Source organism: Loxodonta africana, chromosome 2 (assembly GCF_030014295.1).
Source record: "Loxodonta africana isolate mLoxAfr1 chromosome 2, mLoxAfr1.hap2, whole genome shotgun sequence".
Taxonomy (NCBI): Eukaryota; Metazoa; Chordata; class Mammalia; order Proboscidea; family Elephantidae; genus Loxodonta; species Loxodonta africana.
This window is the reverse complement of record NC_087343.1, coordinates 54,064,308-54,080,539: the sequence shown is the minus strand read 5'-3', so window position 1 is coordinate 54,080,539 and position 16,232 is coordinate 54,064,308.

Here is a 16,232-nt window from a genome sequence, read left to right as displayed (position 1 = left end):
GCACCACTGTTTACAATAGCAAAAAGATGGAAGAAACCAAGGTGCCCATCGATGGATGAATGGATAAATAAATTATGGTATATTCACACAATGGAATACTACACATCGATAAAGAACAGTGATGAATCTGTGAAACATTTCATAACACGGAGGAATATGGAAGGCATTATGCTGAGCGAAATTAGTTGCAAAAGGACAAATATTGTATAAGACCACCGTTGTAAGAACTCAAGAAATAGTTTAAATAGAGAAGAAAATATTCTTTGATGGTTACAAGATGGGGGAGGGAGGGGGGGTGGGAGAGGGGCATTCACTAATTAGTAGATAATAACTACTTTAGGTGAAGGGGAAGACAACACACAATACAGGAGAGGTCAGCACAACTGGACTAAACCAAAAGCAAAGAAGTTTCCTGAATAAACTGAATGCTTCGAAGGCCAGCATAGCTGGGGCAGGAGTTTGGGGACCATGGTTTCAGGGGACATCTAAGTCAATTGGCATAATAAAACCTATTAAGAAAACATTCTGCATCCCACTTTGGAGAGTGGCGTCTGGGGTCTTAAATGCTTGCAAGTGGCCATCTAAGATGCATCAATTGGTCTCAACCCACTTGGATCAAAGGAGAATGAAGAACACCAAGGACACAAGGTGATTATGAGCCGAAGAGACAGAAAGGGCCACATAAACCAGAGACTACATCAGCCTGAGACTAGAAGAACTAAATGGTGCCCAGCTACAACTGATGACTGCCCTGACAGGGAATTCAACAGAGAACCCCTGAGGCAGCAGGAGAGCAGTGGAACGCAGACCCCAAATTCTCGTAAAAAGACCAAACTTAATGGTCTGACTGAGACTAGAAGGACCCCAGCATTCATGGCCCCCAGACCTTCTCTTGGCCCGGGCTGGGAACCATTCCTGAAGCCCACTCTTCAGACAGGGATTAGACTGGACAATGGGTTGGAGAGGGATGGTGGTGAGGAGCGAGCTTCTTGGATCAAGTGGACACTTGAGACTGTTGACATCTCCTGCCTGGAAGGGAGATCAGAGGGTAGAGGGGGTTAGAAGCTGGCAAAATGGACATGAAAAGAGAGAGTCGGGGGAGGGATCAGGCTGTCTCATTAGGAGGAGAGCAACTGGGAGTATGTAGCAAGGTGTGTATAAGGTTTTGTATGAGAGACTGACTTGATTTGTAAACCTTCACTTAAAGCACAATAAAAGTAAAAAAAAAAAAAAAAAGAAAATAGCTCACTCATTTTAACTAAGTCTGTTCATAATCTTAACAATACAAGATGGATTTACTGGTCATTGGGTAATGTGGAACATTTTGTAAAATGAGGGAGGGAATCCTTAATCATACTTATACTATGAACTTTGAACCTTACATCTTCAAAAACCAAAAAAACCAAACCCAGTGCCGTCAAGCCGATTCCAACTCATAGCGACCCTATAGGACAGAGTAGAACTGCCCCATAGAGTTTCCAAGGAGTGCCTGGTGGATTCAAACTTCCGACTCTTTGGTTAACAGCCGTAGCATTTAACCACTATGCCACCATGGTTCGCAAAATCATTAACAATTAATTAATCATTCTGGTTTTAGAATGGAGATGTAGAGAGCTGGAAATAGCATTGTTCTTATCATGCCATCAAGGGGAAAGCTAGATAAACTTCAAATTAATGATGTTTCTTGAACCACTGGAGAATTGAGGTTGCAGGGCAAACAAGTAAATCTGGGCCAAAAAAAATGTGCCTACAGAAAGAAACAGAACCCAGGCACTTCCATACCTGGCGTATGTGCTGACTGATGTCATATAAGCCACGTAAAGTAAGGAGACAGAGTTAAAATTTTTAAACAAAATACTAAAGTTAAATTTGGGCTAATGTAAAAGTATAAAGTACATGGGGAGTATAGAGATAGGGTAGTTCACACCTTTGTAGGCTTTCTGTCCACACACCTGACCAGACACTCACAGGTAAGATCAGGAAGAATCCTAAGAAATACACTCTCTTGATACTGACTGGGGGAAACACCAGCAACTGCTGCAGAAACTCCCACAGACTCATCTCTCCTATCTCCGCTATGGAAGAAAAGCCTTAACACATAGAGGGAAGAGCAATAAAACTGCTGCGTTAGTGTACTGGAGGAAACCTGTTGCAGCTAGTGAAAGGAGACAGAGGAAAGAAAGCCCTTATTCATGGAGAAGAGCAGGAAGATGTCCTAGGCCCAGCACTACAGCTGATGGAGTGGAAACGACGCTTCTGAAGATCACACTCTGAGACCAGGGCATAGTACTTGTCTAAGAGTGAAGTTTAAACAGTACGTCCAAGAACACCCTCCTTCACTTTCTTCCATTACAAGGTTAACAAGCATCAGGTAAGTATAACAGTGGGATACAGTTGGGAGAGCTTTATAAAACAATTCTCTCCAGGGGGCTACATGAAGGGAACAGTCAAAACAAAGGAATACAACAATGAGAAAATTGTCCCTGGCAAATCAGTCCACATCTTAAATGCCAATTATGGACACTGTGTTGAGGAATATGGAGAGTGTGTTGCCTAGGAGGAACCATAGCAACAACAAATCTCAAAATCAGCCCAACTCTTGACAAAACCATTGCCTCAAGTTGATTCTCACTCATAGTGACCCTATAGGAGGAGTAGAATTGGCCCATAGTGTTTCCAAGGAGTGGCTGGTGGATTTGAACTGCTGACCTTTTGGTTAGCAGTAGCCGAACATTTAACCACTGTGCCAAATGTTGATTTGTTTAACAAAAATTCCCACACTAAATGCTAGCAAATAGAAGGAAAGACTTGCTTATCTCCAAGCATTAAAAAAAAAAAAAAATACTTCCCTATCTCCTATCCTGTGCAAAATGTCCAGGTTTCAACAAAAAAGTACAAAGTTTACAAAAAGAAAAAAATATCCTCAAAATATAAAATGTAATCATCAGAATCAGACTCTGATACAGCACAGATGACAGGGAATTTAAAATCATTACAATTAATATTTAATGCTCTAATTGATAAAGTAAAAAACATATATATATAGAATTGGAAAGGTAATTTTAGCAAAGTGATGGCATCTATAAAAAATAACCAAATGAGAAAGACAGAGATTAAAACACAGTAACAGAAATGAAGAATGATTTTGCTAGACTCATCAGTAGACTCAATGAAGCCAAGGTAAGAATAAATGAACTCAAAAACAGGTCAAAAAAATTACTCAAAACAACATACACACGCATGCAAAAAAAAAAGAGAGAGACAGATGAGAAGACAGAACAGAATACTGAAGAGCTATGGGACAATATCGAACAGTATAACATATGTATATTTATAACCCCAGGAGGAGAAGAGAGAACAGGGCAGAAGAAACATTTGAAAATTTAATGGCCGCAATTTTTTCAAAATTAGTGATAGACAAAAACCACGTACCTAAGAGCTTAAAGAAGACAAAGTAAGATAACTTTTTAAGAAACCAATATTTTTTAAGAAACCATGCACACAGGAACAAAATTAGATGACAACTTTAAAATGCTGAAAGAAAAAAACTATCAAACCAGAACTCCGTAACCTGCAATAAAATGACACATACCTCCCACCTTATCCAAAACTTAATTCAAAATGAATTATAGACTTTTAAATGTAAAGTATAAAACTGTAAATGTTGGAGAAGAAAACAGGAGAAATTCTGCATGACTTTGGCTTTCACAAAATTTTAGATGTGACAACAAAAACACAATCCATTATAGAGGAATTTGATAAATCAGACTTTATCAAAATTTTAAAATATGCTCTGCAAAAGACTCTGGTAAAAGAATGAGAAGATCAAGCCACAGACTGGGAGATAATATTTGCAAACTATCCATCTGATAAAGGGCTTATATCCCGAACATATAAAAAAACCCCACCCAGTGCTGTCGAGTCGATTCCGACTCATAGCGACCCTATAGGACAGAGTAGAACTGCCCCATAGAATTTCCAAGAAGCGCCTGGTGGATTCAAACTGCTGATCCTTTGATTAGCAGCTGTAGCACTTAACCACTACGCCACCAGGGTTTCCCTGAACATATAAGAATTCAAAATTAAACGAGAAAACAATCAACCTGATTTTTTAAATAGGCAAAAGATCTGAAAATACACTTTACCAAAGAAGATATACAATGGCAAATAAGCATATGAAAAGATACTTCATTAGTCATTAGATAGATAGGTATTGCTGTTGTTGGGTGCCATTCAGACTCATAGCAACCCTATAGGACAGAGTAGAAATGCCCCATAGGGGCTCCTAGGTTATAATCTTTACGGAAAGAGATTTCCAGGTCTTCTGCAGAGATGCTAGTGGGTTCAAACTGCCAACCTTTTGATTAGCAGCTGAAAGCTTAACCATCACACCACCAGGGCTCCTTAGATAGGTAGATGTAGATAGATAGATGGTAGGTAGGTAGGTAGGTAGGTAGGTAGGTAGGTAGGTAGGTAGATAAGATGGACGATAGATAGATAGATAGATAGATAGATAGATAGATAGATAGATAGATAGATAGATAGATAGATAGATAGATAGATAGATAGATAGATAGATAGATAGATAGATGATAGATAGATGATAGATAGATAGATGATAGATCGATAGATAGATCGATAGAGATAGAGAGATGATAGAGAGAGAGGTAGGTAGATAGGAAGAAAGAAAAAAGGAAGAAAGGAAGGAGGGAGGGAGGGAGGGAGAGAGGGAGGAAGGAAGGAAAGCTTGTAGCTATCTAGTTGACTTAGACTCATGGTGACCCTATATACAATGGAATGAAAAGTTGCTCTGTCCTTCATTATCTTCACGATTTCTAGCATGTTCAAGTCCATCCTTACGGCTATTGTGCCAATCCCTCTCAGCAAGGTTGTCACTCACCCTCCTTGGTCCTCTACTTCACCAAACATTATGTCCTCCTCTAGCAAGTGAGTTCTCCTGATGACATATCCAAAGCAAGTAAGTCAGACAATTCTGTATGCTCTGTAAAGTTTTCACTGGCTAATTTTCAGAAGTAGATTGCCAAGCATTCTTCTTAATCTGTCTTACTCTGGAAGTTCAGCTGAAACCTTTCTACCGTGAGTGACTATGACCCTGCTGGTATTTGAAATCCTGGTAGCATAGCTTCTAGCATCACAGCAACATGCAAGCCACTATAGTATGACAAACTGATAGACAGGTGATGACATTAGCCATTACAGAAATGCAAATTAATAGCACAACGAGATATTACTATATACCTATTGGCATGGCTAAAAAAAAAAAGGCAATACAAACTGCTGATAAGATCTATAGTAACTGGAATTTTTACACACTGATGATGGAATGCAACAGCAACTTTGGAAAACAGTTTTGAGATATCTTTTAAAGTTAAATGTACATTTACTATATAATCCAGCATTGCCATTGCTAGGTATTTACCCAAATGGATTGAAAATTTATGCTCACACAAAAACCTATGTACTAATGTTTATAGTAGCTTTATTCATAATTACAAAAACTGAATACAACCCAGATGCCCTTCAACCAGTGAATAAAAAACAAACTGTGGCACAAAAATAAAATGAAATTAAAAAAAAATACTATTCATTAATAAAAAAGGGTAAACTATTGATTCACACAATCAGGATGAATCTTACTTGCTAAGCGACCCAAATGGCTACATACTGTATGATTCTATTTGTATGACCTTCCAGAAAAGACAAAACCGTAGACAAGAAAAACAGATGGGTAGTTTTTCAGGAACTGGGAGTGAGGCGTGAGTTTGACTACAAATGAGCAGTACAAGGGAATTTTTGAAAAGATGGACTTCTGCCTGGTACTATGGTGGTAGATAAATGACTTTATTCATTTGTCAAAGCTCATACACCAAAAGTATGAATTATATTGTATGGAAATTAAAAATAAAATCAACCAGTATGTCAGGGGAAGCCAAAATTGAATGTAGACCATGACAAACGAATCTAACTTTATTTTACTTGTATGACATAAGCACACTGAACTGAGTAGGTAAGAAAGGACATAACATAAATAACTTTGTGAAACAATGCTTACACTAGATATTGTAAGGCTAGAGACAAAAATAACTGTATACAAACATTATACTCCAGCTGGTAAGTTTGTTTCCCATGTTGTTGCTGTTATTGTTAGATGCCGTCCAATCAGTTCTGACTCAATGAGACCCTATGTACAAAAGAACAAAACACTGCCTGGTCCTGCACCATCCTCGCAATTGTTGTTATGTGTGAGCACATTATTGCAGCCACTGTGCCAATCCATCTCACTGAGGTTTGATTCAGATGGATCTCATTGAACATGATTTAGATGGATACTATGGATGAATTTTAAAGTGTATTATAGAAATGAAGGGAAACCCAGGTGGCTTAGTGGTTAACTGCTATGGTTGCTAACCAAAGGGTCGGCAGTTCAAATCAGCCAGGAGCTCCTTGGAAGCTCTATGGGGCAGTTCTACTCTGTCCTATAGGGTCACTATGAGTCGGAATCGACTCGACGGCACTGGGTTTGGTTTTGGTTTGGTTTATAGAAAGGGAGAGCCAGAATTCTCATTGTAAGAGAAAGAAGATACAAGTAAGCAAAAGTAGAATGCTAGAATGAATTCTGAATTGCTGAGTTGAAGTTGGAGATATCAGTACATTTATTTCACTATACAAATTGTATGGTATAGGTATAGTTTTATAGTTATATATATATAAATATATATACATGTATACATTTGAACTGCAACCTTTTGGTTAGCAGACATAGCTCTTAACCAGTATGCCACCAGGGGTTCCTATATATATATATATATATATATATATATAACGACGGCACTGGGTGTTTTTTGGGTATATATGTATATAAACCCACCCATTGCCATCACGTCGATCCTGATTCATATCGACCCTAAAGGGCAGAGCAGAACTGCCCCATAGGGTTTCCAAGGAGTGCCTGGTGGATTCAAACTGCCGACCTTTTGGTTAGCAGCCATAGCTCTTAACCACTATGCCTCCAGGGTTTCCATACATATCCATACATATATATATATATGTTGACGTTAGGTGCCATCAAGTCAGTTCCGATTCACAGTGACCCTATGAACAACAAAATGAGACACTGCCCTGTCCTGCATCATCCTCACAATCCTTGCTCTGAGCCCATTGTTGCAGCCACAGTGTCAATCCAACTCTTTAAGGGTCTTCCTCTCTTTTGCTGACTCTCTACTTTACCATGCATGACGGCAATCTTTAGTGACCATCCCTCCTGATAACATGTCCAAAATATGTGAGATGAACTCCCGCCAACCTCGCTTCTAAGGAGCATTCTGGATGTTCTTCTTCCAAGACAGATTTCTTCGTTTTTCTGGCAGCCCAAGTTATATTCAGTATTCTTCGCCAACACCATAATACAAAGGCATGAGTTCTTTGGTCTTCCTTATTTATTGTCCAACTTTTGCATGCATATGAGGTGATTGAAAATACCATGGCTTGGGTCAGGCACACCTTTGTTCTCAAGGTGTCATCTAAGCTTTTTAACACTTTAAAGAGGTCTTTTGCAACAGACTTGCCCAAAGCAATATGTCCTTTGATTTCTTGACTGCTGTCTCCATGGGCATTGATTGTGGATCCAAGTAAAACAAAATCCTTGACAACTTCAATCTTTTCTCCATTTATTATGATGTTGCTTATTGGTCCAGTTGTTTATTATGTTTGTTTTCTTTATGTTGAGGTATAATCCATACTGAAGGCTGTGGTCTTTGATCTTCATCAAAGTGCTTCAAATCCTCTTTGCTTTCAGCAAGGTTGTGTCACCTACATAACAAAGGTTGTTAATGAGTCCTCCTCCAATTCTGATGCCACGTTCTTCTTCATGTAGTCCAGCTACTCAAATTATTTGCTCAACATACAGGTTGAATCGGTATGGTGAAAGGCTAAAACCTTGATGCACACTTTTTCTGATTTTAAACCACACAGTATCCCCTTGTTCTGTTTGAATGACTGCCTCTTGGTCCGTGTACAGGTTCCAAATGAGCACAAGTAAATGTTCTGGAATTCTCATTCTTCACAATATTATCCGTAATTTGTCATGATCCACACAGTCAAATGTCTTTGCACAGTCAACAAAACACAGGTAAACATCTTTCTGGTAGTCTCTGCTTTCAGCCAAGATCCACCTGACCTCAGCAATGATATTCCTCACTGCTTCTGAATTCAGCTTGAATTTCTGGCAGTTCCTTGTCAATGCAACTGTTTTTTAATTATCTTCAGCACAATTTTACTTGCATGTGATATTAATAATATTGCTCAATAACTTATGCATTCTTTTAGATCGCCCTTCTTTGGAATGGGCACAAATATGGATCTCTTCCAGTCAGCTGGCCAGGTAGCTGCCTTCCAAATTTCTTGGCATAGACGAGTAAGCACTTGCAGCGCTGTATCCTTTGTTGAATCATCTCATTGGTATTCCGTCAATTCCTAGAGCTTTGTTTTTCTCCAGTACCTTCAGTTCAGCTTGGACTTCTTACCTCAGTACCTTCGGTACTTAATCATATGCTACCCCCTGAAATGGCTGAACATCAACCAATTCTTTTTGGTACAGTCACTCTGTGTATTCCTTCCATCTTCTTTTTTTTTTTTTCTTCTCTCTCTCTGCATTGTTCAGTATTTTTCCTATAAAGTAAAGGTTTGCCTATAGAACCTTTCAATATTGCAGCTAGAGACTTGAAAATTTTCTTCAGTTCTTTCAGCTTGAGAAATGCCCAGCATGTTCTTCCCATTTTGTTTTCTAACCCCAGGTCTTTGTACATTTCATTATAATACTTTGTCCTCTCAACATCTATTTTGGTCTTTTCCTTCTTTTCTGTCTTTTTAATGACCTTTTGCTTTCTTCATGTATGATTTCCTTAATGTCATCCCATAATTTGTCTGGTCTTCAGTGATTAGTATTCAATGCATCAAATCTATTCGGATAACCTCCTGCCTCCATTTGAAATGCCTCTATTCTTCTCTTACTTTTTTTGAGCACTTCCTTACTTTCTCACACCACAAGATCCATTTTGTGATTTTCCAGTCCCAGCCTTAGAATTAGCCATTTCTCTGAAGAGTCCTAGTTCTTTTTGTTGGAGTAGAAATAGAAACAAAGTACATTTATTGCTACTGGATTATCACTGCATCTAGGTCCTCTAAGCAAACAGAGCGAGAAAATGCATGTTATGTATATAACCTATATGTAATACCCATCTATATTTATACCTATCTTTGTGTATGTGTATGTGGTGTGATTATTTTTGTATGGCCTTTCTAGCAATGTTCTTGTAACTCCAACCCAGGTGATTGGGCAGGACTATGTAGTAGGGTAATTGTGGCCCACCAAGGGGATTGCTCAATTTTGCCTTAAAAGAGAGTCAATTCCAGAACAGAGAAGAGAATCCCAGCATCACAAAGGGAGAACAGCCAAGAGCCGACACATGCTTTGGACCTGGGATCCCTGCACTGAGAAGCTCCTGGACCCAGGAGACAGACAGGGAGCTGTAACCTTGAAGCCAGTGAGAAGCAGTGGCAGGAAAGACCCAACAGCAGAGACTCAGCAGCAGAAGATGGCGTGGTAGCCTTCCCAGCCTACGGAGAAAGAAAGCTGAGTGCTCTTTGGGTGAAGGCCGAGGGCCAGGGAGAGGTGTTCCTATGAGCACGGCTGGGGAGAGGCTGTTGTGATAGAAGAACTGTATCTTGAGTGTTCCTGAGCCTGAATTTTAACCTGTTATTTTCGTAATAAGTCCCATAATGGTGAGTATGGTCTATGAGTCCTGTGTTGCCATTGCAAATGAATTATCAAGCCCAGCAGAGAAACATAGAGTGTCGTGGGAGGGACAGTTGGTGTCAGAACTGGTAAAGCTGGTAGAGAGAGGATGCATATCTGCCTCATAGGAATCAGCCTTGGGCTGTTGTTGAGTCTTCTTCCTCCTTGTGAAGTTAGAGGAGGTCAGACACTGCCCCCACACATTTTTACAGTGTGTATATGTATTTATATGTATATATGTATATACATATGTGTATATTTATATGTATATATGTATATACATGTGTGTATATATATATATGTTTGTGGTTTTTATACATATGTGTGTGTATATATATATATATGGGGCAGTTCTACTCTGTCCTGTAGGGTAGCTATGAGTCAGGATCGACTCGACGGCACTGGGTTTTATACATATATATATATATACACACACACACATATACATATATATGTGTATATATGTACACACACACATATATACATACACACATAAACACAGATAGATATACAAATAAATATAAATACAGATTGGTATGTGCTTATGCATTGTATACATACATACCTTTCCTAGCTCTGGCTGCTTAGAGGACAGTGACACTTGAGTGCTAGATCCAGTGACACTTGAGTAGCAACAAAGGCATTTGCTTTCTCATTCCTACTCCAATAAAAGGAACGAGGACTCCTTGGAGAAATGGCTAATTCTAAGGCTAGGATGGAGAAATTACAAGATAGATCTGAGCATCTTGTGGTATGAGGAAGTAAGGAAATGATCAAACAAACAAAAAAAATCATTAGAATAGAGCCATTTCAAAGACAGGAGTCAGTCTGAAAGAGCTCCCAATAGCCAGAGCTAGAACTACTTGAGCAATAAACTACTAATAATAATGGATTATAATCCAAAGAATAAAATAAATATCCATGAGTCCATGATGATATAAATAATTTATTAAGTAAGTAAGTAGGGGAGAAGAGGCAATTCTTACATAAGCCAAGAATTAGAAAATTAGTGCAGTAGTAAATCCTGCAGGCAAATTCCAAAGATAAATAATAAAATTAGTGGGAACTTAAAGGATAAGTGGGATATTTGGGTAAAGAATTGAACTTTACTCAACAAAGGTGGACTTTGTCCTTGGGTTCCTGAGAGACAACATCTAAAACCTTGGATTTTTTCCCCAGTGACTTAAGTGTCTTTGATGAGGCCTCCAGACCACATCTGAGAGTTTATCTTAAAGAGGTGCTTCTTGGTTGGGAGTTGGCCAGGCTAGAAAGACCCATGGTATCATGGTATCCTGTCAGCCCAACCTCTAGAGAGGGGCTTGGGGTTGAGGTTGAGATCAATCAATCATGCCTATGTAATGAGGCTTCTATATAGACACATGGGAGGTAGCATGTCCTGTTTGTGGACATGTAAGCTTTGTGTTGGAAACCACTCCAGATCTTGCCCTAGGTATCTCTTCATTTATATCATTTTTGCAATAATACAATTGTAATCGTAAGTATGGTGTTTTCTGTGAGTTGTTCTAGCAAATTATCAAATCCAAGAAAGTGGTGAAAGCCAGCAAGTGAAAAGTAAGGGGGGACTGGAAATCCCAAACCTTATGGCTGGTATCCTTAGGGGATGCTCTTGAATTTGTAGCCAGCAGGTGAGATTTTTTAGGTGAGAAGTGAGGGGAGGAAGCATGAGAATCCCAAGCTTGAACTGGCATCTGAAGTCTTGGGCAGACTTGACAATTAAATTGTAATTGACCCTTACACCTTAAATGTTCTCTCCAAAAAGATTTATTAGTCATTGTGATGGTTCTAACATATGTTCCTTCATAATCTAAAGCGTAATTCTTTGATACACCTAACTCCAAGTAATGGAGCTTAATTCACCTCCTCTTGAGAATGTATTGGACTTAGTGATTTATTTCTAACAAATAGAGTAAGTAAAGGGACAAGCAGTAACTTTTAGTTTAGAAACCTGGCAAACACCACTTTAAACACGTGATCGATATTGACATACAATAAAACATACTGACATCATGTAACCCCTGATGTGATGTGCTAAGAAGAGCATATCACTTCTGTGGTATATTTCCCAAAACTATAAAACTTCATGAGGAAATGTCAGATAAATCCAAACTGAGGAACATTCTACAAACTACCTGACCAGTATTCTTCAAAAGTATCAAGTATCAGGAAGACAAGAAAACACTGAGAAACTGTTAAAGATTGTACGAGAACAAGGAGACGTGACAAATAAATGCAATGTGGGATCCTGAATTGGATCCTGGAATGGAAAAAAAAAGGACATTATGAAAAAGCTGGGAAAACCTGAATAAAGTGTGTGGCTCAGTTGATAGTATTGTACCAATGGTAATTTCTTAGTTTTGATACTTCTCCCATGATATATAAAATGTTAACATTAGGGGCAGCTGGATGAAGGGTATATGAGAGCAACTCTTCTCTAAGTCTAAAGTTGTTTCAAAATAAAAAGTCAAAAAAGAAATAAATATATAAAGTCAGGATATTGGATATTTTCTTACCTTTGTGAAAATATAACAAATCAGGCTAATATATTTTCTTAAAATTCCTGCTAAAGGCAGCAAGAATACTTTGTTGATTCAAATACAATAAATAAAATTAAACTGTAAACACTAATCTTCCCATTCCCCATTGCTGTTGAGCCGATTCCAAATCGTGCCAATCCCCTGTCTTACAGAGTAGAATTGCCCGTAAGGTTTTCTTGCCTATTGTCTTTATGGACACAGATTACCAGGCCTTTCTTCTGTGGTGATATTGGGTGGCTTTGAACTGCCAATCTTTTGGTTAGTAAAAGAGTGTGAACTGTTTGCGCCACCCAGGGTTCTTAAACACTAATACCATTTAACATTTTCAGAATAAATTTAAGCTTTTCAGGCATATAATACAAGGTTATTCAAATGGAGCAACTATACCAAACCTGTTGCCGCTGAGTCGACTCCAGCTCTTTGCGACCCTGTAGAACAGAGTAAACTGCTCCACAGGGCTTCCAAGGTTGTAATCTTTACAGAAGCAGACTGTGACGTCTTTCTCCTGCGGAGCACCTCGTGGGTTAGAACTGTCAGCCTTTTGGTTTACAGCCAGGCACTTCAAGCACTGTGCCACCAGGGCTCCTGAAGCAACTATAACCCAAACCAAAAAAAAAAAAAAACCGTTGCCGTTGAGTCGATTCCAACTCATAGTGACCCTATAGGACAGAGTACAACTGCCCCATAGAGTTTCCAAGGAGCACCTGGTGGACTCGAACTGCCAGCTTTTCGGTTAGCAGCCATAGCACTTAACCACTATGCCACCAGGGTTTCCAGGAGCAGCTATATGGATCCATAAATATAATAGTCATGTTTTTAAATATGTGCTGATTTAAATAGATCAGAGTACAGCTCACCAAGAAATAATTATTTTATTGATTATATTGATCATCAGAAAGAGTTTTTCCTTTGCAAAATAAACCAAAATAAAAATTTGTCTAACACCATTTTAAGTGCACACGTCAAAGGAGAATGTCTTTCCGACTGTTAGTTTTCAGATCCTAGTAGGTGGAAATGTAATTAGTGATGGGAGCTGTAGACACTCTTCAGATGTGAAGGAATCTTCAACAGGAAGAGGGGTTAAGAAGTTAAACCACAGCAACAATGATGCATCAGCGAAAGGCATGTTCCTTTTCATTCGTATGGTTTAAACTAGAAAACCTGTCATTTGAATGAATAGATGTTCTTTGAGTCATGGGTGGCAATGTAAGTCAGAAGCTTATCCTGACTTTTTAGCCTGAAGCTGAAGCCCTTGATTCTCATTCTGACAATTCCCCTGCGGCATTCTGGCGGGCTCCACTTATACATGCCATGGGGATTATCTGGCAGCAATTACAAACTTTCCTCTGTGTAAGCTCCTGATTTTTAAGTCGACTGACTTGTAATTTTAAATTTTTCCTATTGCTATCTTTGATCTCAGTTGAGATGGAATTCACAGTAGTCAAAATTAGAAACAAAATAAGACAGGTTTTGAACTAAATTTGAAAAACATCTAGGCTGTTAACACTAGCATTGCTGAGATCATGAGGGTGAATAAACATACAGACACACAAAGGTCTTACATTGCTCCTTGCTTTTCCACAATGACTACAATGTTGCATTTAACAGAGAAAAAGGAGTGGGTCATTGGAAGGCTTGCTTCCAGGGGAATTGAGCTAAAATGAACCAGTTTGGACTGAGTTCAAATATGCTTGAAACTATGCCTAAGGACCTAGATAAAGAGTCATGATTGCAGGTTAGAGGGAAAAGGACATGATTTGACCTGTCGCGAGGACAAATAAAAAATGCTACAGAGTAAGAACATAATGCTGGCTCTTAGCTCCGTATTCATTTACTAGCCAAAGTTAGCCTATATCCTGGCTGTATTTACTTCTGTCTTCGCAGGGAATGTTTGAGAGCTGAAACGTCCCTCATAGAAGTTCTTCAAGATTGGTACCCTGTGCCTTCTGCTCAGGCCACCTGCCAAGTGCAGTGCTTCAAACACCTCTTCCAAGTCCTCAGGATTTCCTAGTTCCTAGCTGTCTGCCAAGGAGCCCTGGTGGCACAGTGGTTAAAGCTTTCAGCTGTTAGCCAAAAGGCCCATCATTCGAATCCGTCAGCCATTCTGAAGGAGAGAGATGTGACAGTCTGTTTCCATAAAGATTACAGCCTTGGAGACCCAATGGAGCAGTTTTATTCTGTCCTGTAGGGTTGTTACAAGATGGAATCAATCCCGTGGCAACAGGTTTGGTTTTTTGGCTTAGCTGTCTGTCTAGTCCAGGACCAAATGTGTGGCTGTGCTACAACTCAGAACAGCACACCTAACTCTGCGTTGGAATTCAACCTCCCAGAACTCCTCGGGGCCGTACCTGTATGTGCCCTCTGCGTGGATTCCCAGACGTGCCTTGGATACCCTGACCCTGACTTTCATTCATGGTTCTGGTCTCGAGGTAAGTCTCATTATCTCTCTTTCTCCTGGCTAACCAGTAAGCTCCTTGCTGTGTTCCCTTGCCAAGCTGTGTAACAGGAAAAAAAAAAATGTTGGTGATGGTTGGGCAATGTCTGCCTCAATTAAACAGAAGATCAGATAGTGATAGATGTCTGATAGTTATGGAGATAATTATAATATATTGGTGTAATAGGGAATAACTGGGTTTCTACTGAGATGGTGTGGGGAAGACTTCTTGGAGAAAATGACTTTAAGCTGACAGTCTAAGAATAGGCCTGCCTGGTGAAGCCTTCCAGACAGAGGGATCAGCTGGGACAAAAGCCCTAGCTTTAGTGAAAATAGGTTGTATGCTCAAGGAACACAAAGAAAGGCAGAGTGTCCGGAGGATGGTGACAGGGAACAGAGTGCTAATGGATGTAGCTGAAACATGGGCAGAGACAACTCACATGGGGCATTGTCAACCAGGATTCCAGTTGTCATGGAGTCAATTCCAACTCTTGGCAACCCCATGTGTGTCAGAGTAGAATTATGCTCCATAGGATTTTTTAATGATTCATTTTTTGGACGTAGATGGCCAGGCCTTTCTTCTGCGGCACATCTGGGTATACCCAAACCTCCAACTCTTTGGTTAGCAGCCAAGAATGTTAATAGTTTGCACCACCAGGGTAAGAAATTCTAAATGTACTAGAAAGCTACTGGAGTTTTAACACGAGCATGACGTAATCTTATTTTTCTTTTGAAATCTTCACTCTGGATTTTAGGACACAGGGACTGAGAAGATTAATTTGGAATGTACTGGAGTGATCCAGGATTGATGAGGTGTAGACCCTTCCAGGAGAGGCACAAGTTTGCCTCTTGGAGCCTCCAGCTCCTAACCTTAAGGGGAAGACCAAGCCCGTTTTTGATTAACACATTCCTTCTTTATACGTGTTAATACTTTAGTAGGGTTAAAGCCAGATCTTACTGGACTCTTTTTAAGATGCTTTTGAAAGTATCTGCTTTGTTCTATCATATCTTGATTCATGGTTTAGCTCTCAGAGAGTAAATTTACTTTCTAATTCTCAAGAGACCCTGTTACACCATCCCAATGTACTGCTTACACTATTCACCCAAGTATGGACAAATGTGCTCAGATTTCTTTTTTTTTTTTTTTAATAACAATTCTTTTAGAGTATTTTTTGGAGGCAGGGGAGATTGGAATATTGAAGAGAAAAACAAAAAAACAAAAACTTTCCAGGTTCTTTTCACATTGTTTCATGAGTACAATTAATAACATTTAAACTATAACATACTAAATGGTTTACCTTGGAGGTATTAATACTAACAATAACAGCATCTTAAATTTATATAGAAACATTCATAAGACCTGCAACTATAAGACTGGTAATCACTTCCTGCTTCACTTATCCCTCTCCCAGATGCAAAAGTCCCCTCT